The following is a 23747-nucleotide window of genomic DNA, read 5'->3' as shown; positions in this document are numbered from 1 at the left end:
ATGGAGTTATTACCATGTGGTACAGAACACTTCATCCTGTGTAATTACACTGGCAGTATCTGAGCTCTCCAAAGGGCCTGCTACAGTTCATCACATCTTCCAACTTCAAAGAGCAGCTGATAAGAATAGCAAATAGACTGAAGCCCACATAAATGAGAAAGTGGAGACAGGATAATGTCAAAGCTGAAATGTTTTCTTGTGCTGGGAAAAAAACCTCCAAAAAAAGAGCAAAACAAGTGAGCAGAAGTCATTTATCTAATGCAGGTAGTTGTTTTCTGACCCTGTCAGAGAGGAACAAGACGGGCCTGCTGACATATTGCATCTTTGTTTTTGCGGACATGTAGAAGAATTATTACTTTAATTCTTAAAACCTCCCTGTACATCCTATTCTAGTCCTGTCACTGAAACTCCAACACAATGACATAATGAAGGGCTTCCTCTTCCCTTCACTTCCACTTCCAATGCCCACCCCCACCACCACTACCACTGCCTTCATCTGTGACCTACATTCAGTTGTGGTGCTGTGCATGCAGATGTAAGCGCAGACACCGCTTGGCTGGCTGTGATCACATCTGCGTGGCTTTGCTCTGACGTCGGTCATTTTAATATTGTACTGTACACATACAGAGAACTGACTGAATATTCCTCGTTGCTTGCTTGTAGTTATTGTAATCTTGTTTTGACTGTCAGTCTTTTTGTGGAAATGTGAATTTGTACTGGCATTAGAGAAACCGGCTCCGCACAAATGACACCTTTCACATGCACAATACAGCTAGTTCCAGCCAATCAACTGCCTGCCAGTCACATACGCTAATAATCACATGACTGCAGCTAAGCACGGTTTTAAAAAAACATTTCCAACAGCTACACAAACAATGAAATTATTTAAATCTCAGAAGCTAAATAAGGACTCTACAACAAAAAGGGTGGAAAAAATATGTAAACAGATACACAGAAGGCTAACTACAAGAGTAACTACAAGAGTAACTGCAAGAGTATCAGCAAGAGTATTGTTTTGACACTAGAGTCCAAGTCCTCTTTGTTTTCACTCCGAGTTGTGTCCATTTCTTCTTGGTATTTTTTAGTCAGCACAATAACCGATAATAAAACAGCAAATGAAATTCAGATTCTCAAATGCTGATTGGTTTTTGGTCTTCTTTTTCTTCCTAGTAATTAAAAAGTGAACAGCTTTGGATTTTGGACTGACAAAAATCAAGAGACCCCAATTGAGAATCACTGCTTTAATGTCAGCCATTCATTAAGAAAGTAAACACCAGAGTCATTAATCCTTACTTATTAGTTATGGTGCACTACTTGAATTGCATTGCTCAGCCCTTTATGTATACAGAGGGCTAGTTTATGCAAGAACAACGATAGTGAAACAGCACAGACAGCCCCCCGCCTAGTAGTCTTTATTTTTTAAATGCACACAATTAATTTAAAAAAACTCAAATAACTTTTCAAAAACTATGACCCAAAACTGGTCAACACATGTTAAAAAAAAAAAAAAAAAAGACAGTTTCTAAATACTTTTAGACTTAATTTCCTAAAAACATGCAAATCTTCAAATAATTGGTCAGTTGAGGCAAGTTCCAAAAACTACTGGATCATAAAAGGGCCTCTCACGATAATGTCCCACCAGACTTTTGTATCATTAGTTCACAGACTGTTCAACATTTCCATTCACCTCCTGAAGTACACATCTGTCTCAACGCAAACAAATATCTGTCTGTAACATCTAGGCCTTCAAACTAAACTGTGGCTTAGGGATGAACCAAAACACTACAATTAATTTCCATAAAAACAAAACAGCAAAGTGAACGATGCAACACACACCTACTAAACAACACTGACAAGATCTAAATTATGGGTGAATGTTAGCACCATGTGACTAGTTAATAGACTTATTGGTTTAACCAGAACAACAGTGTGTCTAGTTTTGTTTTCCTGTGATGCCTGGCACCACCACTTTCCTGTAAAAAGAAAACGTAATCATGAGTTACGTGTAAAAACGCGTCCGTTTTTGTGTTGATACAATGACACAACCCACAGAACAAAGAAGTTACAGACAGGCTCATCAATTATAGGAAATACCGAGAAAGAGACGTCGTTCATCTGGATTCCCACTTGGTGGTAACAGGATCAGACTCATGAGAGATGGCTTCATGCTGCTGTAATATCAGGTCCAGCAAGGTCAGAGCAAAAAGCACCAACTCCATTAAAGACCGATCCCACTGAGGGAGATTAGGTCTGTCCTGTCCCCTTCTATCCTCCTTCAACTACAGCGCTGATTACATCACTTGAGCAAAAATGTCTATTTTTGCAAAGGCATGCTCAGAAACTCATTAATCTTGCTTCGAAGAAGCAGCTACACCTAATAATGGCTAAGAGGTGCAGGGGAGCGGAAGTCTCTCACACACAAAACACACACACAGACACAAGCACACCTGTCACAGTCCATCTGTTACAGAAAACCCACAACTGATTTTTAGCACAGAGGAAACAACAGAGTCTTCACTCTGCAGAAAGGAGAGAAAAAACCATAATAGTGAGACAACACCTGGACACACACATATGTGGACAAGGTCACTGCACTGCCAATTAGCCCCTTTCTATCAGAACTCTGGGAGAGCTGTTTGTGCACCTTGTAATTACCAGAGGAGAGGACGTGTTTTATTTGAGACTAGTGCTACTGACACAGCCAATGGGAAAAAACAAACCTGTGACTTATTCAAAGCAGACATCGGTCAAGAGAAAATTATTATTCATCACCCACCCCACTGGCTGTTTAGAGTCTAAATAGGTGGAAGACTTAAAAAGTCTAAAATGACACTATACTTAGAGGACTTGGCAATTCATGGTTCCAAAAAAGTGGAAATGAAACTAGTGCTTAGTTTACAAAGTTCTCTTCACCAGAAGAAAATGGCAAATCTGATGAAATTATATGGCTGGAAAGGGTTGACTCATTGTGACCTTCCAACCACATCCCCTTCTGATAAATCACACAGAGCAGTGCTTCTTGATGACAGGCTTTCACGGTGCATAGCGCTCGCTTGAATACAGTCTGCCAGCGGCAAGGTCCTATGAAGGAAATGCAGTTCCACACCTCACATTATGGCCCATAAATACAGCCGGGAGTGTTGACGACCACAGCGGGCGGCCGTTTGACGTGGGGAAAAAAAGTAGAGAAAGTCCACTTAAAGCCTCTTTCGCTGTCTGTTGCCCTTCTTGTGTAGGCTGAAAGTACATGGCGATGTTTGTAGTACCAGACCGTGTCACCTCGCACACTTACTGATGACGGTGAGTAGGAAACGAGACAAACAGGCTTAGAAAACTGCTGCCAGTATCGATATTTCTCTGGTCCACACACAGAAAAGGGATCCAGTCTTTAAGTGATGACATGACAAATCTTGCTTCCGGGCCCAAACTACCCTGCGTTTAATAAGGCTTTTATGTTTTTAACATGCTTTGCGAGAGACCGGTGACCAGCATCGCGGAGCATGACGTCCGAGCGGCACTGAGGAGAGTGAACACAAGGAAAGCGGCGGGGCCAGACGGCATCACCGGCCGTCTGCTGCGCTGCTGTGCTGACCAGCTAGCAGGTGTGTTCACTTACATCTTCAACGAGTCCCTGGCGAAGTCTGTTGTCCCCACATGCTTCAAAAGATCCACCATCATCCCTGTGCCCAAGAACAGCAAACCCTCATCCCTGAACGATTACCGGCCAGTTGCACTGACCTCGGTAGTAATGAAGGTGTTTGAGAGGCTGCTGAAGAACATCATCTCCTTCTCCATCCCAGACACCACAGATCCGCTGCAGTTCGCCTACAGATCCAACAGATCCACAGAGGATGCCATCGCCCACGTCCTACACACCACTCTCAGCCATGTGGACAAGAAACAGGGTAACTATGTGCGAATGCTGTTTGTTGATTACAGTTCAGCGTTTAACACAATAGTGCCCTGCAGACTGTTCACAAAGCTGAGGGATCTGGGACTTAACAGCCATCTGTGTGCATGGGTGTTGGACTTCCTCACTGGCAGAACTCAGGTGGTGAGGGTGGGCAGGTGCTTCTCCAACAGCATCACCATCAACACAGGAGCACCTCAGGGATGTGTCCTCTCGCCACTGCTCTACTCCCTCTATACTTCAGACTGTGTGGCCACCCATGGCTCCAACACCATTGTGAAGTTTGCTGACGACACAGTGGTGTTGGGTGCCATCTCCAACAACGATGAGACGGCCTACATGGATGAAGTGAAGAATCTGGCATCATGGTGCCAGGACAATCACCTCCAGCTGAACGTCAGCAAGACCAAGGAGCTGGTGGTGGACTTCAGAAGGGGTCAGCACAGAGACTACAAGCCCATTATCATCAATGGAGCTCCAGTGGAGAGGGTGCAGTCCTTCAAGTATCTTGGTGTCCACATCTCCTCAGACCTGACATGGGCTGCCCACATTCAGGTCCAGACCAAAAAGGCTAGGCAGCGCCTGTATCACCTATGACAACTGAGGAAGTTCAGGGTCTCTCCAAAGATCCTCAGGATTTTCTATACAGGCGCTGTGGAGAGCATCCTCACACAGAACATGACATCGTGGTTTGGGAACAGCTGTGTGAAGGACTAAAAAGCTCTCCAGAGAGTGATCCGTACAGCAGAACGCTGCTGCAGGATTGCTCTCCCCCCGCTTCAGGACACCTACACCAGGAGATGCCGGACTAGAGCAGCGCAGATACTGAAGGACCCGTCCCATCCTGGCAACAAACTGTTCCAACTTCTGCAATCTGGTAGAAGGTTCTGCATCATCCAGGCAAGGACAGAGAGACTCAAGAGGAGCTTCTATCCCCAAGCCATCCGGGCCCTAAACACACACACGTCCTCTCACGTCATCTATAATTGACTGAGACAGGACTCTTCCAGACACTAAACCAAGGCACAATGTACATTTCAATTCCTTTAATTTTAAATATGTTTATATTGTCTATCCTGTAAAATAGTCAGATGTCTATTCATATTAATGTACAGAATTCAGCTGCTTGCTGCTACTACTGCACATGCACAATGTATATATATATTAGGGGTGCAACGATATTTGTATCGATATTGAACCGTTCGATACAGTGCTTTCGGTTCGGTACGCATATGTATCGAACAATACAACATTTGTAATTTATTTTATCAACTTTCCTTCTGACGATGCTGTCTGTGTTGAGCGCTCAGTGAATCTGCGTTCGACTACTCCGCCTAGGCTGCACTGTCGAGCGCAGATCCACTGAGCGCTCAACACAGACAGCATAGTCAGAAGGAAGAGAGCAGGGCAAGCTAGCAAGACAGAAGTTAAGCTCTCCTTGCAACATGGACCTCCCCCACCCTCATTCAGATCTGGCGTTTGGAATTATTTTGGTTTTCATGTGACGTATGACCCTGAAGGTAAGCGAGTCATGGACTAAAGTAAAACAGTATGTTGGATGTGCCATGCAATGCTCAATTACATGGGTGGGAACTAGTGTGTTAGCGCAGTTAGCTCGTTAACGTGTTGGCCGTCTAGCCCCATGCACGGGGCGATCGGCGGTAGCTCGTTAACGGAGATTTGCCGTGTTGTGGCGTTAAGGTCATTTCAACGAGATTAACCTGAAAGCACTAGTGGGAACACAACGAATATGACTGCACATTTACTCCGACATCATCCTAGTGCAAAGACAAAAACAACAAGCATGCTACTAACTTTAGCCGAGTCATTTAGACAGCTGTTAGCACATGATTCTCCTTATGCTGCTGAGAATATAGCCCAGAAGAAGCGGATAGTATAGCTTTTATTTTGGAAAGAGACATTTCTCTGTAATAAACTCTCTTTTCCAAAGATGAGTGATTCCTCAATCAGATACAGGGCTCGCAATATCGCTAGCCCGACGTCCTGGGGATAGCGATTTTTTCAGTCGGGCTACCAAAATCTATCTCTTCCCTGCCCGTAGGGCTATTGTAGGAAGGAAAAATATATGTCAATGCTTTTGCATTCTTTCAGAAATGTAGCTGGGTAATTATGTCATTGGCATCGGTGAGCCACTGTCAATATGTGACATATTGAAATCGCGTTTGAATTTGCGCTTGTTTTTTTGCTTTCACTTTGCAATCGTGCGAACTGTGTATAGAGAGCGACAGCACTGATCTGTGAGTGATGATAATTTGTGCACCAATTCCTCTGACATCGTCTTATTAATCGTTAGCTTACTATGCAAACATGACAAGTGAAATCTCCCGCAGCTTAAACATGTGAGAGGCTGATCGCGCAGAGAATCCCTGAGCTTATGTGAGTGCGTGTGTAAAAGCAGCAGGATATATATTTTAGTTCTGCTGAGCCAAATAAGACAGGTCAGGGTGAAGAAGTGACAGCCAAAGAAAAGCTTACCACAAAACGGAGAAGTTATGACAAATCAGACTAAGGCAAAAAGAAAGTGCAGCTTTATGGTTTCATGGACAAAAGAATTTCTGTGGCTGCAATATGACGAGCTAAATAACCAGGGCTGCACATAAGTGGTCCGCAGGTGCGCATTCGCTGTCAAAATAAAAAACACGCACAAGGGTTAGGGTTAAATTTAAAAACTGTACTTTTGAGTTAAAATATATATTTATAATTTTAATAAATGACAAATTAAAAAGGCATGAACATTTTTTTTGTATCGAAAAAATATCGAACTGTGACACCAAAGTATCGAACCGAACCGTGAATTTTGTGTATCGTTGCACCCCTAATATACATATATATATATATATATATATATATATGTTCTTCCTCTAAGAACCTTGAACCTTGTATCTTGTTCTATTTAATCTCAAAAAGCCCCTAAAAACAGTCATTGATCACTGTCGGCCTCTTTCGGTTTTTATTACCGCTAATCATTTTAAGGATCAGTTTTTAAAACCGTACGATGTAACTACAGCCCAGCCCATGCATCAGTATATTAATGACTAACCTCGTATTGTGGATGGATTATCTCACTGGGTGTAAAGTTCAAACTATAGGGTGGTTGGGAGATGAAGTTCCAACCAAAGAGAGCGACAGTTTTAAGGGCGACGTGTGGACGCGCTGTGTCACGGAGAATGCTTACGCACAGTGCACGCAGTGTGCAACTGTGTTTTGGGACTGAAAGGTGGTATTGTTGGTTGACTTTCTGCCTGTCAATCAATCTGTCAATCAATGTTGACAGGTAGCGTGAAACACTGCATTTTAGAATCGGAGAAGAGGAATGCTGAGCAAGGCCGTAAGCATTCTCCACGTCACCGCGCCTCCACGATCACTGTTTTTCTTTTAAAAACCAGCTGAAAACTACTTTTTTTAGACAGATATTTGGATGATGTTCTTTCGTATTATGTTGTTTTTGTGCGATATATTTTTAAATTCCCTGTAAAGTACTTTGTAATAGATTCTTTGCTTAAAAAGTTCTAAATAAATATTATTTACTTAACTGTGCAGAGACCAACCCCACTAAACTACAGCTCAAGAACCATTTACAGAAAGCTAACCTTTTTATAATCTGTCTGAACTCCGGACACTTGCCTCCCCTCACGAACTGAGATTAGAGACTTAAGAGTAAAAATAAGAATGTGACGCCATAATAAGCTGCTTGAATATCCTGTGTCCCTTTTTAAGAAGACACACCATAAGGACTACAGCATCGCACATTGAGATGCACACGAGCTAAGTTTGAATAACGCCTCCTCAGGAATTTTACAATCCTGTGAAGACAGCTAATTACCAAAGATGCCGCTGTGTTCAGAGGGGTCATCCTCCGAGTCCTCACGCACTACAGCCAGGAGTGAGGGACACAGCTGGGCTTGATGACTCCAGCTCTCTTGCTTTTGAAGCCTGAGCTCAGATAACTGCTGGTCTGGTCGGTTAGTGGGCATCTGAAATTACACCTCCACCTTCCCGGAGTGGCCTGCCCGTCAAGTCCCTCCACTCCTTTGCACTGTATCTCAACATTTACAGTCTGGTGCGGATAAAATTGAAACCCTACCTCTAGCCATCGCCGACAGTAAAATTGCAAGCATGTTAGGAATAATTACAAAGGAGCTCGGGTATCGACTCAAAGCAAAGCTTGGAGAATTATTACCTGACTCTGCAGCTCCCCTCAGCTTTGCAGGGCTTTTCGGCCAGTGACATTACTGTTGTGGTTGCTTTTACTCACAAAAAAGAAGAAAAAAAAGCTTTCAAAAGTCACCTTCGAAAACCTATTGAACACCGCACAGCAGATGGACACAATCAGAGACTAAAGGCCTCTTTACACTGTTTCATTTTGGACACCTTTGGGAAAGGGCAAAAATCTGTGGCCGTCTCTCAAATGCACCAATCAAAGACAGCTGCCCTGTGGCAAAATTCACACCTTCACTAATTTATAACCAGGTTCTGACTGTGTGACTCACGCTCCCACCAACATCCAAAAAAACCAAACAAAAAACAAAAAATGATGCCGATTCCCCTTCGAGGTGACTCCATAAGTGGACCATCACATGCAAAAGCAACAGAAAGCAACATAAAAGAAAAAATATATATTTCAAAACAAGTTTTGCGTACTTTTATGTAATTTCCACAGATAAGAGCAGCACAAACCAGATGACGCAAGCAGATGATTTATCTCTGCCCTCATATTCATCAGCTTTATGATGTTCTTTAATCACACAATCTGAAGCCGAGACCTGTCTCACGTTGTGTGACATGAGTCTTACAAAAGTTGTTTTTACAGTCTAGTACTAGGGCTGCCACGATTAGTCGACTAGTCACGATTACGTTGACTATCAAAATCGTCGACGACTGATTTAATAGTCGACGCGTCGTTTGAAGCTTTGTAAGATCACAAAAGACGCAGGAATAAGTAGCAGGATTTAAGAGTGTAATAACGGACTGAAACAGAAGATGGCAGCACTGCATGTACAAGGATGCCAGCTGCCGTTAAACCCCGAAGAAGAAGAAGTAGCTCCGTCCCAGAATTCATAGCGCAGCCCAGCTCTGTTGTCAACAATGGCGGCAGCTAGTTAGTTTTTATATTACTCTTATTATTCTTTCCGGGTCACAAAATAAACGTTTAACATATTTTCAGGCGAGAATGTAGCTGTGTAAACCTCAAATATCTGCTCAGTTTATCAGGACACCACATATTTTCAAAAGCGCTCCGACGTTTTCGGAGACGTCTGTTACCCACTAGCTCGATAGCTAGCCAGGGGCTAGGCTAACTAGAGCCGTGAGAACACCGGACTCCCGGCAAATCGTTTTCAAACCCACTGCCGTCACTTAGCTTAAAATGTTATTGTTTGGCTTTTTTTTAGTATTTTATTTGTTCCTGAGTAAATCGGTTTGGCTGAGATTAAAGTTATAGTTTTTACACAGCTGAATAAACATCAAGCAGACAGCTGATTATCAGAAGTGTGAGATGCTCGAGAATTTACTCCGGTGTACTGTTATATTTTAGATAGCAAGGAGTTTATTAAACTTCACCGAAACAATCTGCAAACTTCATTAAACTTTAATAAACTATCATCTTGTCTTTATTTTTAATTAGCACTTAACTTAAACACTTAAAGCTGTAAGCTAATGATAGTTATATAAGAGCAGATGCTGCTGGTGCAATAAGCTGTACGCTGTATGTCCAATGGATGATGATGTGATTAGTCGACTAATCGCAAAAATAATCGGTGACTAGTCGACTATCAAAATAATCGTTTGTGGCAGCCCTATCTAGTACACACACAGATGAAAGCATCGAAACATTCACCAGGTTGATTCTGTTCATCTGGATGTAGAATTTTTAGCATTTACTTACCTGGATGATTAAGCATGCATCAAGAGATTCACTAGTAGAGCTTGATCAATGCCGGATTTTGTTTTTAGGACGGATACTGATATTTGGTTTTTTAAAACTCCACTGACATATAGTTTTTTTCTATCATAGACATGAAACAAACAAATTAGCCTAACATTTCTTACGTGCTGCAATTTTTGAGTCCACGTTAAAAGATTCTGTGAAAGCAAACAAGTTTCGAAATCAACTTTTCTGACAGTTACATGTTGTAATGGTAAATGGTCTGTATTTATATAGCGCTTTACTAGTCCCTAAGGACCCCAAAGTGCTTTACATATCCAGTCATCCACCCATTCACACACTTAAGACTGTGCAACTAGTTGCACAGTCTTAACTTCTTCCTTTCATTGTTGACAAACTGTGATAAATCTAACAGCTAGATAGAAACACAAGTGCAAATTAAAGATACATACAAAGGCTGGCATGTCAAGTTAAAAAGTTTGGGTTACTTGTTTTCACTTGGGGCATGTGCTGCTCAGCGAGATTAATGGCTTAGTGAGCTTCTTTGAGCTTAAAGTACCCTAAATCCCCATGGTAACAGGTTATATGTTAAGCATATAACCTGAGGACAGATTTAAAGTTTTGGTTTAAAATCTAAAATCTGATTTAAATCTATCATTTACAGCACGTTTAAAGTGCTAATCTTTTAAAATCTCTGCTGGGAAAATATGTTTTATATGTGAAACACCTGTTTACTCAGTAACATTAATTTGAGTTAATCTGCCAATAAACCTTTAATGTTCAATAAATCCGGTTTAAAGTTTCAGGGCTTCTAATCTGCAGTTGTTACCTTAGAAAAAAACCTGAGCACAGAAAGTACACTCAGCATAACTTGAATTAATATATTTATTTTACCGCTCGGCGCATTAAATCACCAGATTATTAATTTTCTGCAGCATTAATTTTGTCTTATTTGCAACTGTGTTGCATTTTACTCAGATACTTTTTCTGTTCTTTGGAGAATTTTAATCACTATTTATTATCACCATCTGATAACGTCTCTGGCTAGACTAGGTGGCACTCACAGGGATCATTTTTTGGTGGAGGAAGTGTCACATTACCTACAAAAATGCCCATTTTTATGTGAGTGTGCAGAGCTTGAGGCAGAAAGCCCAACTTGACAGAAAAAACTGATAAACACTGTCATGATGCCCATTACCTCCAACTCAGGCTAACGCAAAGAAAGCCTGGCTCTGTTGAACTTTGTTCATAGCACAGCCCTCAGGTGATGAAAAACATGCTACTGCAGGTTTAATGCAATAAAAAAATGAAATCAATATGAACTGGTTTTGGAAAAAAAAAGCATTCTGAAAACCTCAATATCAGCAGTACCATCTTATACTTTAATCAATGCAACTATTCCGAGCACCTTCGAGGCTGCAGCGGTGCAATATCCACTTCACGGCCCTGCTCGTGAACAGATCGACTCCTGCACATCTATCTCTTTACAGCCTAATCCAGACTAAAGCTGGTATGAATCACTTCCCCTCTCAGACGTCCTCTCATCTGATGCTAATAAGAACAGTCAGTCTTTGACTCCAACACTGTTACTGGGTCATAGCCGACTTCAATTATGCATTTCATCTGTTAGCATTTTTTTCACCTCCTAGTATTTTTAGAGTCATATTCATGAATGCACACACACACAACACTCCCTCTCTTTTACATGTGTGCGTGTGTGTGTGTGCGCGTGTGTGTGTAATTAACCTCCCAAACCTTCCTTTCAACCTAATGTGTTTCTTTGCAGTGTAAATTCTCACTAGTTTTACAGAACCTCTACACCCTTATCATTTTACATGTTTACTACCTTCATGGCAGAATGCAACTTTGGGTCACATGACCAGAAAGGTTGAAAAGGAAAGAGATCGTGAGAATCGTGAACACACGATACTGACCCACATGCTTACTATGCTGCAGTTTCAGCGACTTGCTGATTTATATTTACACACATTTTTCCAATGACGACTTTGAGCTGCACTCAGCGTGTCAAAGAACTACATGCTGGTCAATATCTATCAGTTTGATAAAGAAATAAAGACTCTGTGTGTAAAAATGGCTTGATGTATTTGCTGTGGTGAAATAAATGTGGTGTGTTAGTGTTAGTGTGTGCAAAGAAAGGAGCTCTCCTTAACACCTTTGCCTTGTCTGCACACACAGAGGGAGGGAGCCCCATTGGAGACAATAAACATCCAGCTGCAGACACAAAGAGGTGCCAGCCAACGTGTGGATGCGATTAGCTAGTTGTGTGTAATAGCAGTAATACAGAAGTTGTGTGACAGTCACAACGCTTTCACACAGCGCGGGTGTAAATCTGTGTGTATCAAGCATTCATTTGCACATTTATAATGCACTGTGAGAGGGGGTAAGAACATCTATGGTTTGAGAAGTAGAACACAAAGCGATCCTGCGTTTTTGCTCTGGTTTATTTTATCACATATAAATGAATAACTTAACAAAAATAACTTTACCTCTACAGTTTAAACAGTGACCATTAAATTCAACTTTTGTCCTTGTCCTTGTAAACTCCGTGAAGCCTTGAAAACCACAGCGCACATAAATATTCAGCAGCTCTACACACGCACACACGTAATAACACTTTTCTGATGCAATGTCACTATAACCTGGAGAGGAGCTTTGAATTTCCTTCCCTGAGCTGTTTATGATGCACAGAGAAAGAAAATACAAAAGAACAGGCCGGTGCCTTTGATTCCGGTGGACTACGGAGAACAGTGCGGTTGTGCGCGTGTTCTCACTGTAATGAGTTTCAGTCGACTCCCAAACTCCACCGCGGTTCTTGAAGGCTGTGTGCGTTTCTTTGGCAGGTTTAATGTGTTACGGTGACATTCAGCTAAAAGTGGCGACAGCTCAGTGATAAGACTTCCTGTTGCTGATATCAAGACAACTCGCACTACTTCAAAAGGCATCACGTTCCAAACCCTCCGCATGCACAAAAAATAAAAGGCTTAATTGCTCTTGACACCAGTGTGTGTCTGTGTGTTGTTGGTCCTGTTGTTGTTGTTTTCACTGCTTTCAATCACCTGGTGTTAGTCTGGGAGTGAATGTAAAGTAGAATAGGTTAGCTTCTAATTTTAAAAACAAACGGCTACAACTGTGTCACAATGTGTTTAAACACCACTTGCATTTAATCATTAGTCATTATTCATCTCTGGCTCTCTTCAACAGTGTGTATTCTGTCCTCTTTTCCTCCCATCACCCCCAGTAGGTCTTGGCAGATGTCTCCCCCCTCTCTGAGCCTGTTCTGCAGTTTCTTCCTGTTACGAGGGAGTTCTTCCTCCCCACTTTCCCCAAGCGCTTCCTCATAGGTGGTTGTCTGATTAATGGGAATTCTTTTTGTTTTATTGTAAGCTCTTTACCTTACAATAACGAACCTTGAGGCAACTGTTGTTGTGTTTTGGTGCTACATAAATAAAACTGAATTGAAGTGAACTGAGTTGAGTCTGAAGGGAAGCAGCAAATGTAACTTTTGGTATACAAAGCAGGTTATTTCCACCTTAACTAAAGTGGCACTGATTTCTGTTTGCGTCAAAGCGCTATTAATGTAATACTATACAACTGTTTTTAATTTAATTTAACCTGGAGCTCCTTAGTTGGCCTTGGTTTGCTGTTTTGTATGGAGCTGCTCCAGCATGTGCATCAATAACTGAGCGCTAAGGCAGCGAGAAACCTCCGCATGTTCTTCCCAAGTTGTAGAGCGGAGTGGGGCACTGGCTTCACAGTGAGATGTGAATGAAATCAATCCATTGTGGGGCGAAGCAGAAAAAAAAGAAAAACACTAAACAGCGCCGGGTAACAGGATCGCGTCAGAAACGGTGAACTCTGCTGCCTGTGTCAACAATGCCTCTGTTTTTACTTAACAATCTAACCAATAAAAATGGTTAGAAAAAATGAGCCGCTGTTAAAATGAGCTTCCTGTGATGGTTATGCTGCTCCGGAGAAGTAACGAAGACAAAGCGCTGTCGGCTACATTCTCATCCGCATGTTTTTTCTTTTTATTTAGGGGTTTTTTTTTCCATTTCAAATTCTCGGTATTGCAGCGCTTTAAGCAAACATCGTGCGAACACATCCTCCCCTTGTTCCGCTCCGCGTTCGTGCACAAAGCGCTCTTAATCAGAAAATGCAGAACTGTATCGAAATCCTAGGGAGAGCAAACAAAGCCTTACCCAAATACTGTTACGGGTCCTCAATGGATGCTGCTGCTGCTGCGGCTTTCCGGTGGTTCATTTTGCTCCCGTCCCCCTTGTTGCACAGCGAGCATGCGGCTCGCTTTGGCTCGCCTCTGCTCTCTGGTCACTGTGAAGATATCCACTACTACGCTGAGAGAGCAGAGCGGCTGTGTTGTCTATCACATTGTTGCTGGCCCTTTTTTTTCCCCCTTCTTTTTTTTTTTGCGTTTTTAAAGGGGGCGGGGCCAGCGAGTTGGGTTTTTTTTTCTTCCCTTTGTTAGTGCGCCACGGATAAGGCTTGCTGGCCAGAAGGAAGGAAAGAAGGGATAAAGGAAGGAAACTGATATTAAAATTAAGTTTGATTTTGACTGTGAGTTGGATGAGGGGTCATGGTGTGCAAAAATGGCAATAAGGCAATAAGGCTAATATTGATACAGTGATTCCAAACCTATGCAGTCAGGTTAGCCCTTCATACTGAGACTTGGAATTTCAAAATTTCAACAACAGACTGTTACTGGAAAATATGAAGTTCTTTTCATTGTTATGTTGCAAGTTCATTGCCTGAAGAAGGCTTAATTCTTTGTGGTGCTGGAAATATTACTCAGAGATTTTGGTCCATATTGACATGATAGCATCACAGAGTTGATACAAAATACCGGCTGCACATCCATGATGCCAATCTCCCATTCCACCATATCCCAACTTTCTCAACCCCGGATTGAGATCCAATGATTGTGTCAGCCAGATGAATACAAAGAACTCAATGTCGTGTTCAAGAAACCAGTTTGACATCATTAGATGTGTAGACTGTGCTCACAACAGGATGAGCATGGTTAACAGCAATAATGTGTCTGTGGGGTCAGTTGGTGCTATGGCGCCCAAAGTGCGGCAAGAAAAGAAGTAGTTGTCCCCTACCACCACCACCACCAGCCTAAACCACTGATAAAAGGCAGGATGGGCCCATGCTTTGAGGTCGTATGATGCCAAATTCTACCCTTATCATCAGAATGTCACAGCAGAAATCTAGACTTTTGAGACAAGGCAATATTTATCCAGTCTTCTGTTATCAAACGTTTGTGAGCCAGTACAACTTGTAGTCTTGGTTTCTTAACCCACAGGAGTGGCACACACATTAGTTTGCAGCTGCAGTCTGATGCTCAGTTTGAACTTCAGCAGGCCTTCTTGGCCATATCCGTGTGCCTAAGTGCACTGATTTGTTCCCATGTGATTTGATGCCTTGTGATTTGCATTAATCTGCAGTTGAAGAGGTATGCCTAATGATGTGGCTGGCAAGTGCGTATGTTTTTTCTTCATGTAGGCTGTGGCATTTAAACAATGCTCAGCTGGAACTATCCTACAGACAGTACTATGGGGCCCAACATGCAAAGAAAATATCTCCCACATCAATACACCCCCACCAGTCTGAATTGTTGTAAAGATTTTGGTGATCCTGTGTGAATGGTAGCCTGAGTTTCCTGTTTTCACCTGATGGGAATGGCACCAGGTGTGATTTTCTCTTTCAAGGATCAGCAGGCTTTGTGCTCAGAGATGCTCTTCTGTATACCTTGGCTGTAACATGCCAACTTGTCTTCCTATCACCTTGAAGCAACCTGGCCATTCTCCTCTGATCTCTGGCCCTCCTCATTTCGGGACATTTTCTCTTTTTCACACCATTCTCTGTTAAAGCCGAAAGCTGGTTGTGTGGGAAAATCCCAGCAGATCAGTAGTTTCTGAAATACATAGAGCAGCCCATCTGTCACAACAACCATGCCACATTCAAAGTCACCTAAATTACATTTTTCTTCCCCAATTCTGATGTTTGAACCTTGTATTTCAGAAAATCCATATCTACATGCCTAAATGCATTGATCTGATCACATGTGATTTGCAGTAACCAGCAAATGAACAGGTATACCTATTGATGTGGCCAAGAAGTGTGTGATTTTGTCTTCGGGTAGGATGTGGCTGCCATATGATTGACTAATTAGATATTTGTGTTAAAGAGAAATTGAACAGATGTACCTAATAAAGCAATAATTGAGTTTATGGCCATATGATCATCAAATTCGATTCGATTAGACACTCCCTCTACTTTTAAGATTTTTTAAGTTAGGAATGGATCATGTGACCCTGAATCCACCCTGCAATAGGTAGGGCTGCTGGGGGATACCCGTGACGCATTGAGTATTTCTTCTTCAGTCACCTTTCTCAACCACTATGTGTTAATAGACCTCTCTGCACTGAATCACACTTGTTATTAATCTCTGGCTCTCTTACACAGCATGTCCTTTGTCCCAACTTCCTCCTCTCACCACAGCTGCTTCAGGGGGAGGTTTCTTCCTGTTGAAAGGGAGTTTTTCTTTCCACTGTCACCAAAGTGCTTCCTCATAGGGGGTCATATGATTGTTGGGATTTTCTCTGTATGTATTATCATCAGAGATGAGCGTTACTGTAATCCAATTACCTTTTTTCAAGTAACGAGTAAAGTAAGGGATTAGTATTGCAAAAAAGGTCATTAGATTACCGTTACTTTCCCGTAAGCACGCTGCGTTACTGCGTTACTAAAACGGTGATTTTTTTGCGAGAGTGTCTCATGACAATGACGTAAGCGAGTGCGACTTTCGTGGGAACAGCTGTGTGCAGATCAACAATGGATAATATAAGGAGTGCGGCAGAGAGTATGACCGTGCAGCGTTTAAAGAGTGGAAGTACTGACCTTACTTTGAATTTGATTCCGTAAAAAGTGATAAAAACATTAGTGTCCACTTTTCACTGCGTGGGAAGAAAACTTCTTTTTACAGCGAAAAAACCCATAAACTTCTAAGCAAGCACCGACAGTACGCTGCCACGGGAATCCTTCCACTGACCGCTACGACACACCTGCACCAGGGCAAACCTCTGCCTGCCCCACTCCTGCTATACAGGTGAAAATAGAGCAACAGGACCGCTGAGTCTTTGATTTTATTTATTTTCTGCTGTGTTTTACTTGCATTTATTTGAAAGAGTGAGTGTAAACACAAAAAACCTAATTTATTTTATGTGCTGGAATATGAAGAAAATAGGTTTAAATGTTAAACAAATTTCTTCCAGTCAGAGAATGTTGCATATAATTTAATGTTTGTTTCATGCGTAAAGTTAAAAAATTAAAACTAATAAAACTAGTTTCAAAAAGAGACTTTTCCATTTGATTACATTTTGTATGATGGATTAGGCAGAAAAAATAGAATTGGGCTGAAAACCTATTCAGGTTGTAAATCCTTTTTTTAAAAAGTAAGTAACAAATTACTTTTGAAAATAAGCCATCAGTAAAGTAATGGGATTACTTTTGGGGGGAAGTAATCAGTAATTAGTTACTGATTACTTTTTTCAAGTAACATGACCAACACTAATTATCATAGGGTCTACGATACGATATAAACCACCTTGAGTTGACTGTTGCGCTTTATAGATGAAACTGAATTGAACTGAATTGAATTCAAACAGTGATTCTCCCATTTCACTCAGTGCTAGGTGTATCCGGGGAGGAACCAAAGACAAAATCATTACATTTCTTCCTGTATGTTTGTTTATACGTGTATAAATACGCATATAAAGTCTGTTGTTTTACAATAAAGTCAGTAATCCTTTTGAGGGAATCTTTTATTTCTTCTTTGGCAAGAGCTTTTGCTTTAAACAATGACTACTTCCCCAGACTCTACTGATGAACAAAAATAGAGTCTGAAGCATTACTCACAAAACACCCACTGTCACACTCCCAACATGAATGCAATTAAACCAAATTAATACAAATCTGGTGCTAGATGTGTTTTTAGTGTTGTTTCTGACATCAGTGAGATGACTTCACTGAACAATAAACAGATGGAGTGTATTGCATAACAGTTCCACAGAATCTAGTTTAAAACCAAACCATGCATCACCACACAGTGATCCAGTTTCAGAGGATCTCAGGACTCTTGCAGCGTCACATGAAAGCAGAAAAACTGCAAATTTCTTTGATAGTGGGCTCTCTAACTGAGAGAACAGCAAGGTAATATGGTGGCTGTGCTGTGGTTAAATGTTGTTTTAAACCACATGATCTGCCAGAAAAAAATACTTTCCCCTGCCCCCTTATTCAGAAAGGGTTGCTTCAGCATGTACAGTTCTCTACATGTTTGATTACAGATCGTTCACACTACATATTGTTCCTCATGCAACCTCAAAAGAGATTGGATCTTGGCCTGGGACCAAACTGTGAACATTTCACTTGTTAGGCAAACATGTAAGCCACTACGCTGCTGAGCTACTATTTATCAGCCAGAACATTTATTAGTTAGACATATGGAATAATGTGTGTGCATAGCCTCAATTTCCTAAAAATGCCCTAATATGATTTACAAATGGGCATTTATTTTGAAGAGCAGCTTATTTTGTAGCTACAGCATCTTATGTTTTTAATAACTAATCCTACTGAGTAATGTGATTTTACACCAAACCTAGAAAAACGTAACTAAACATTTTCAGCAGCAAACCTTTACAACCTCTTTTTTTATACCCTAGATAGAAGCTGACAAAACAAGGCCTCTCACACTGGTCTTAGAGGCTTATTAGAGGAGTGAATTGACTTTGAGGTGTTTAAGTCAGGGATTTATTTTATTGTGATCAGAACATTTTAAATTGAAACACAAGAAATTTCATGACAATTGACTAAACAAGGTGAATTCAGTAGCTCTGAAACATTTGTTTAGCAAAGCTTTGTGTGACTGTGTTAATATTGTTAACTATTTGGTATTGTATTGACCCTACAATATTGTATTACTGTAGGGTCTTTATAAAAAAGCACTTCGCGGTGACTGTTGTTGTGATTTGGCGCTATATAAATAAAACTAAACTGAGTTAAACTGAACTGAACTGAACTCAAGGGGACTAGCATCAACCCATCTAAAGATCATTGGTGTGGGTCTTTAAGACAAAATGACAAAGTTTAGAGAAAAGAGATCAAAATACTGACGTTCTCTTCACCCATCTATCCACCCCTACCTCCACAATATATTGTTTTAAGCCACTCACTGACTCTCTCTTCTTGAGAGAGCAGTCTTGTTGTTGTTGATATTTTTAGATTGCACTATGGTAACATGGTGGTTAGCACTGTTGCCTCACAGCAAGAAGGTCCTGAGTTCAATTTCACCATCAGTCGTTCTGTGTGGAGTTTGCATGTTCTCCCAGTGTTTGGGTGAGTACTTTCTTCCCACAGTCCAAAGATATGAGGTTAGTGTGGCTAAGTCAATTGGAAAGTCTAAATTGCCCGTGAGTGCGAATGGTTGTCTGTGTCTATATGTTAGCCCTGCAACAGACTGGTGACCTGTCCAGGGTGGATCCTGCCTCTCACCCTATGAGGGCTGGGATAGGATCCAGCGACCCTGAAAAGGATAAGCGCAAGTGAATAGATGGATGAGGCTTTAATATATTTGTGAATTGTAGCTTTGTGTGTGCAACTGAGCGGTAAGACAAGGTAGGGCAAAATATGCTAGATACAGTGCAGCTCATTTGAGTAGCCTTTTGTTGACGAGCTGCCACTCTGTACTGTTTGATTAAACACTTCATTGGTCTTCGGCTTCAGCAGAGAAACTGTCTAACAGATATTCGCCAAAGTGTGAATGATTTTCTGTTGTATGTGTGTGAGAAAAAGAGAGACAGTTTGTATTTGGCACCCTTGTGCAGCACTGGGATGAGCTAGTGTAATGCAGGTTGTGCTTTTGTGTGCTGCTCTGTTAATTGCCTCATCAGTAAATGTCAAACGTTCAAATGGCTCTACCATCTAGATTTATTTATTCATTTGTGTCCCATCAGATGCAGGCGCTCCGGCTGCATGCTGCAATTATTGCTGCATGGCCAAATGTGCCGATGAATAATAAATCACAGCACAAAGAAATCTAACTAGCTGCCGGTGAACCGTAACACTAACTGGAAAGTAAACACAGTAGTAGATGGTGTTTATGCTCCTCTATCCTCTTAACAATGAAAGGGTGCTGCGATGGCTTCTTGTAAAATAGAGGAGGGACACATAAAGTGGTGTAAAAGGTGTTAAATGTTCCCTGCAAACAACGACAAATACACGTACACAAAGAATCAGAAACACATGCCTACGTATGCATCAGGGAATGAACACAGATATGCAAAATGTCTTTACAATTTTCAGCCAAAGGTAATAGCCGCATTGCACATGTGCGGTTCTGTTCAAAGTGAAGCTCAATAACAGGCTATTTGGAGGCAGATGACTCACATGAACTTACTGGTGTACTCAGAGTCTGCAAAACACGGAGAATGTGAGGGGGTTGTGGGAAGTGTGTTTATGGCCCGGAGCAATATGTTAAGACCCCTGCGCTGAAATGGCTCCTACAGATCGGCTGAACTGTGTGACGCTTCCATAAGTCTCCACGGAGGATTTAGGCTGTCAGGCTGTCATCTGCTGAGGCCGGCTGAGGCTAAGAGGTAACAACAAAAGGTAGCAATTTTACCGCTGTCGTTTAGCCGCTCCGGTTATGAGTGCCACGACCCTTTGTCCTTTCGCCTGTCGGGACCGGGACGGCCCCCGGTTCTGGTCGGTCCAGCTGCCTGCGGTCTCCGTTTTTGGCCGCGGAGCCGGTGTTCTGACCAACCATCCTACTTTGGCAAAACGTCCTAGTAGTAGGAGTTTATGGACATTTCTGCAGTCACAGAGTAATTCCAGCACAAATTTATTATTAACAAAGGTAGGATGATTTGCCACTTAATTTTAGCCGTTAAAGTATGCTTCTGGCTCATATTCACAAAGGTAGGATGGTTCCCCATTGAATTTTAGCTGTTGAAGTATGCTTCTAGCTCAGATTAACAAAGGTAGGACAATTTTCCACTAAATTTAGCTTTTAAAGTATGGTTGTAGGTCACATTCACAAAGGTAGGATGGTTCGCCACTTAATTTCGTGTTGTGCGCATGCGCAGAAACAACAGGTAGGCTGGTTTGTCAGGTAGGATGGATTCCCAGAACACCGGCCCTGCTGCTGGCGCTACTGACGAATAGCTGTGGCGTTCATGGGTGCGCGTGGGAGACAGCGAGGAGGCCGCGCACGGAATCAAGGATCAGAGGATGGCCCTCTGCTCGGACGAGGCTTTTCAGGAACTATTACAAAGAATCCACGACATGCAAATGAAAATCCGACGCCTTGAGGAGAACGCCAAAAGCAAAAGCAATAAAACTCTGCCGGTGGCTTACGGCAAGCAACAACCGGGTGGATCAATAACATCAACACAGAGTTAGACCCCTCCAAGCGGAGGACGTTTTTTTCGGGAGGAACTCCCCATTCATCAGACCTTTTGCCCCCACTTAGATGGGAGACTCCCAAGAAGATAAAGGAACATCGAAAGACACTCCAACAAGAAACAACTTCGATTATTCCTCTAAAAACTAGATTTGCGCCTCTCAGCTCATCACCGTCCAGCCCGCAAAGACTGTCAGCTGCAGAGCGAGGTCACCGGAATGTAAATAAAGATAAAACAAGCCGCACGAAATGGGCAAAGAGAACAGAGAACAGCAAGCGAGAGCACTTGCTATTATTCATGACGGATCAATCAAAGGAATTGAACAGCTATGCATCAATACTAGTGTCTTTAATTGTCCACAAATGACAGTTGTTGTTCATGCTGGAGATGCTGACATCCTTTTGAAAAAATCCGAAATTTTAAAGAAAGACTTTTTGGATTTACTTCAGAACTTTGACAACCACAAGGTGCCACTCCACGTATCTGGACCGATTCCAGCAACGCCCTACGATGAAGAATATAGCAGGATGAAATCGTCCAGCAGGTTTGTTAAAACTGTCTGTGCTGAAAGGTCAATTCGATATCTAAATAATTTAAGATTTTTTGTGGAAGGAAGCGCCTGTTTACAAGAAATTAACGTAACATTAATAAGAAAGGGGTCAAAGGAGCTTGCAAAGAAAAGCGTCTGGACTTCTTTAAGTTGCTTGAAGACGTTTCACCTCTCATCCGAGAAGCTTCTTCAGTTCTAAGGTCAAATGGTGGAGAGTCCCAGATATAAACCTAGTGGGAGTATCCCCCCCACAGAGGGACAAAAGGACCCCCTGAGGATCCTCTAATCGCCTGAGCCAAGGTGGGAAACTGGGCGTGGGTCCCAATCAGCCAGAGTTTCGGGTGTGTTCATTGTGAAACCTGGCCCCACCTTATCATGCGAATTCCTGAGGTCAGATGGCCCAGGATGTGAGTGGGCGTTAAGGCGTCTGGGAAGGGATCTCAAAACTGGATTATAGATGGCAGAGAGTTGGTGTCGTAAACCCCCGCCTCTGTTCAAAGATGGTCGCTCACAGTGGACATAGATGGCTTCTTTCACTCCTCTTTCAAACCATCTGTCCTCTCTGTCCAAAATCTGAACACAGTGGACGCCAACCAGCTGTATCACACAGAGACCATGACGTACTTGCACCTTTCAGTGATAAGCCTGCCAGAGACGTATCAGCCGACCCAAAAACAACGGCACCTGACGACTCTCAAAAGAAACACAGACTTTCAGCAACGCTGTGCAGAAACACATCAGTTGGCATAGCTCAAACAGCTGAGTTACTATGCCAGCCCCCAACAACTTCACTTCCAGCAGAGATTACAGCGACTCCAGCCAAATATGCAGGTTCAACTCTGTGCAGAAACTCACCAGCTGATGCCTGTACACCTTCATCATCCTCATCCTCATCAGTGATCATATCACCATTTCAGTCGTTTCCCAAACCCCTTCAAACCCAAATAAACAGAGGGATTCATCTGACACCAAAAGTGGGACCACACCCACCTACTAATTATAAACAATATGGTTCTCCACTCCACCTAACCGAGTCTGATATCTGATACCGACCGGACGCCGTTACCAGATTGCATCATTCCCACCAAAATGTGTCCGGTCACTCTCATTCATATACTGAAAGCAAAATACCACTTATTATAGGCAACAGATCCTTACACACTAAAAGTACTTATAATCGAACAGTACAGAATCTGAATATAATACTGTGCAAAAATAATCTCTCAATCACTGAAAGAAATATTAAAGCAGCTGCACTAAATATTAGATGTCTATCAGGGAAGTCTCTCCTAATCAATGATTACATCATTTCACATGATATACATGTTCTCTTTCTTTCAGAAACTTGGTTAGATGGAAATTGAGAACAAGCTGTATTAATAGAGACTTGCCCAACTGATTATCACTTCATTAGTGAGACCAGAAAAAAACAAAAGAGGTGGTGGTCTTGCTGTAATCTTTGACCAATCACTAAACTTTAAAAAGGTATCGCTAGGTGAGTTCAGCACCTTTGAATATTTAGCTACTGAAATAAATGAACCAAACAAAGTTTTATTTCTAAACATATATAGACCACCAAAATCTAATACAAACTTTTTTAATGATTTCAATGACCTTTGCTCTGCAATATGTCTAGACCAGGGGTGTCAAACTCAAATACACAGTGGGCCAAAATTCAAAGCTGGAACAAGGTCGCGGGCAAACATTAATATTTATTGAAAAAAAAAATCTTCCTCCAGATTTAAGAATGAATCTTTTCTTAAGGACTCAAACGAGTTTTGCTGAAAAACTGAATATGGAACAAGCAAAGCTTAATACTAAACAATATATATATTAGCTGTGTAATACCAGTAGGCCAGCTCTAATAATAATTTGGTATGGCTT

General features: G+C 41.9%; 1 protein-coding gene across 2 annotated transcripts in view; it reads right to left on the bottom strand.

Annotated features, from left to right (window-relative positions):
* The window catches only part of st6gal2a (ST6 beta-galactosamide alpha-2,6-sialyltranferase 2a), a 45038-nt gene extending 30797 nt beyond the window's left edge, over positions 1–14241 (bottom strand). For both annotated transcript variants that reach the window (XM_085433629.1, XM_085433628.1), the window contains exon 1: positions 14036–14241. The gene's annotated coding sequence lies outside the window, so the exon portion shown is untranslated. The remainder of the gene's footprint in view (positions 1–14035) is intronic.
* Positions 14242–23747: the final 9506 nt, after the last annotated feature.

This window comes from Copadichromis virginalis, linkage group LG16 (genome assembly GCF_057382275.1).
Source record: "Copadichromis virginalis isolate Kocher_CV1m ecotype Utaka linkage group LG16, C_Virginalis_male_GT1.1, whole genome shotgun sequence".
Lineage (NCBI taxonomy): Eukaryota > Metazoa > Chordata > Actinopteri > Cichliformes > Cichlidae > Copadichromis > Copadichromis virginalis.
Note: the sequence above shows the minus strand (reverse complement) of the source record. Positions and strands in the feature narration are given on the sequence as shown.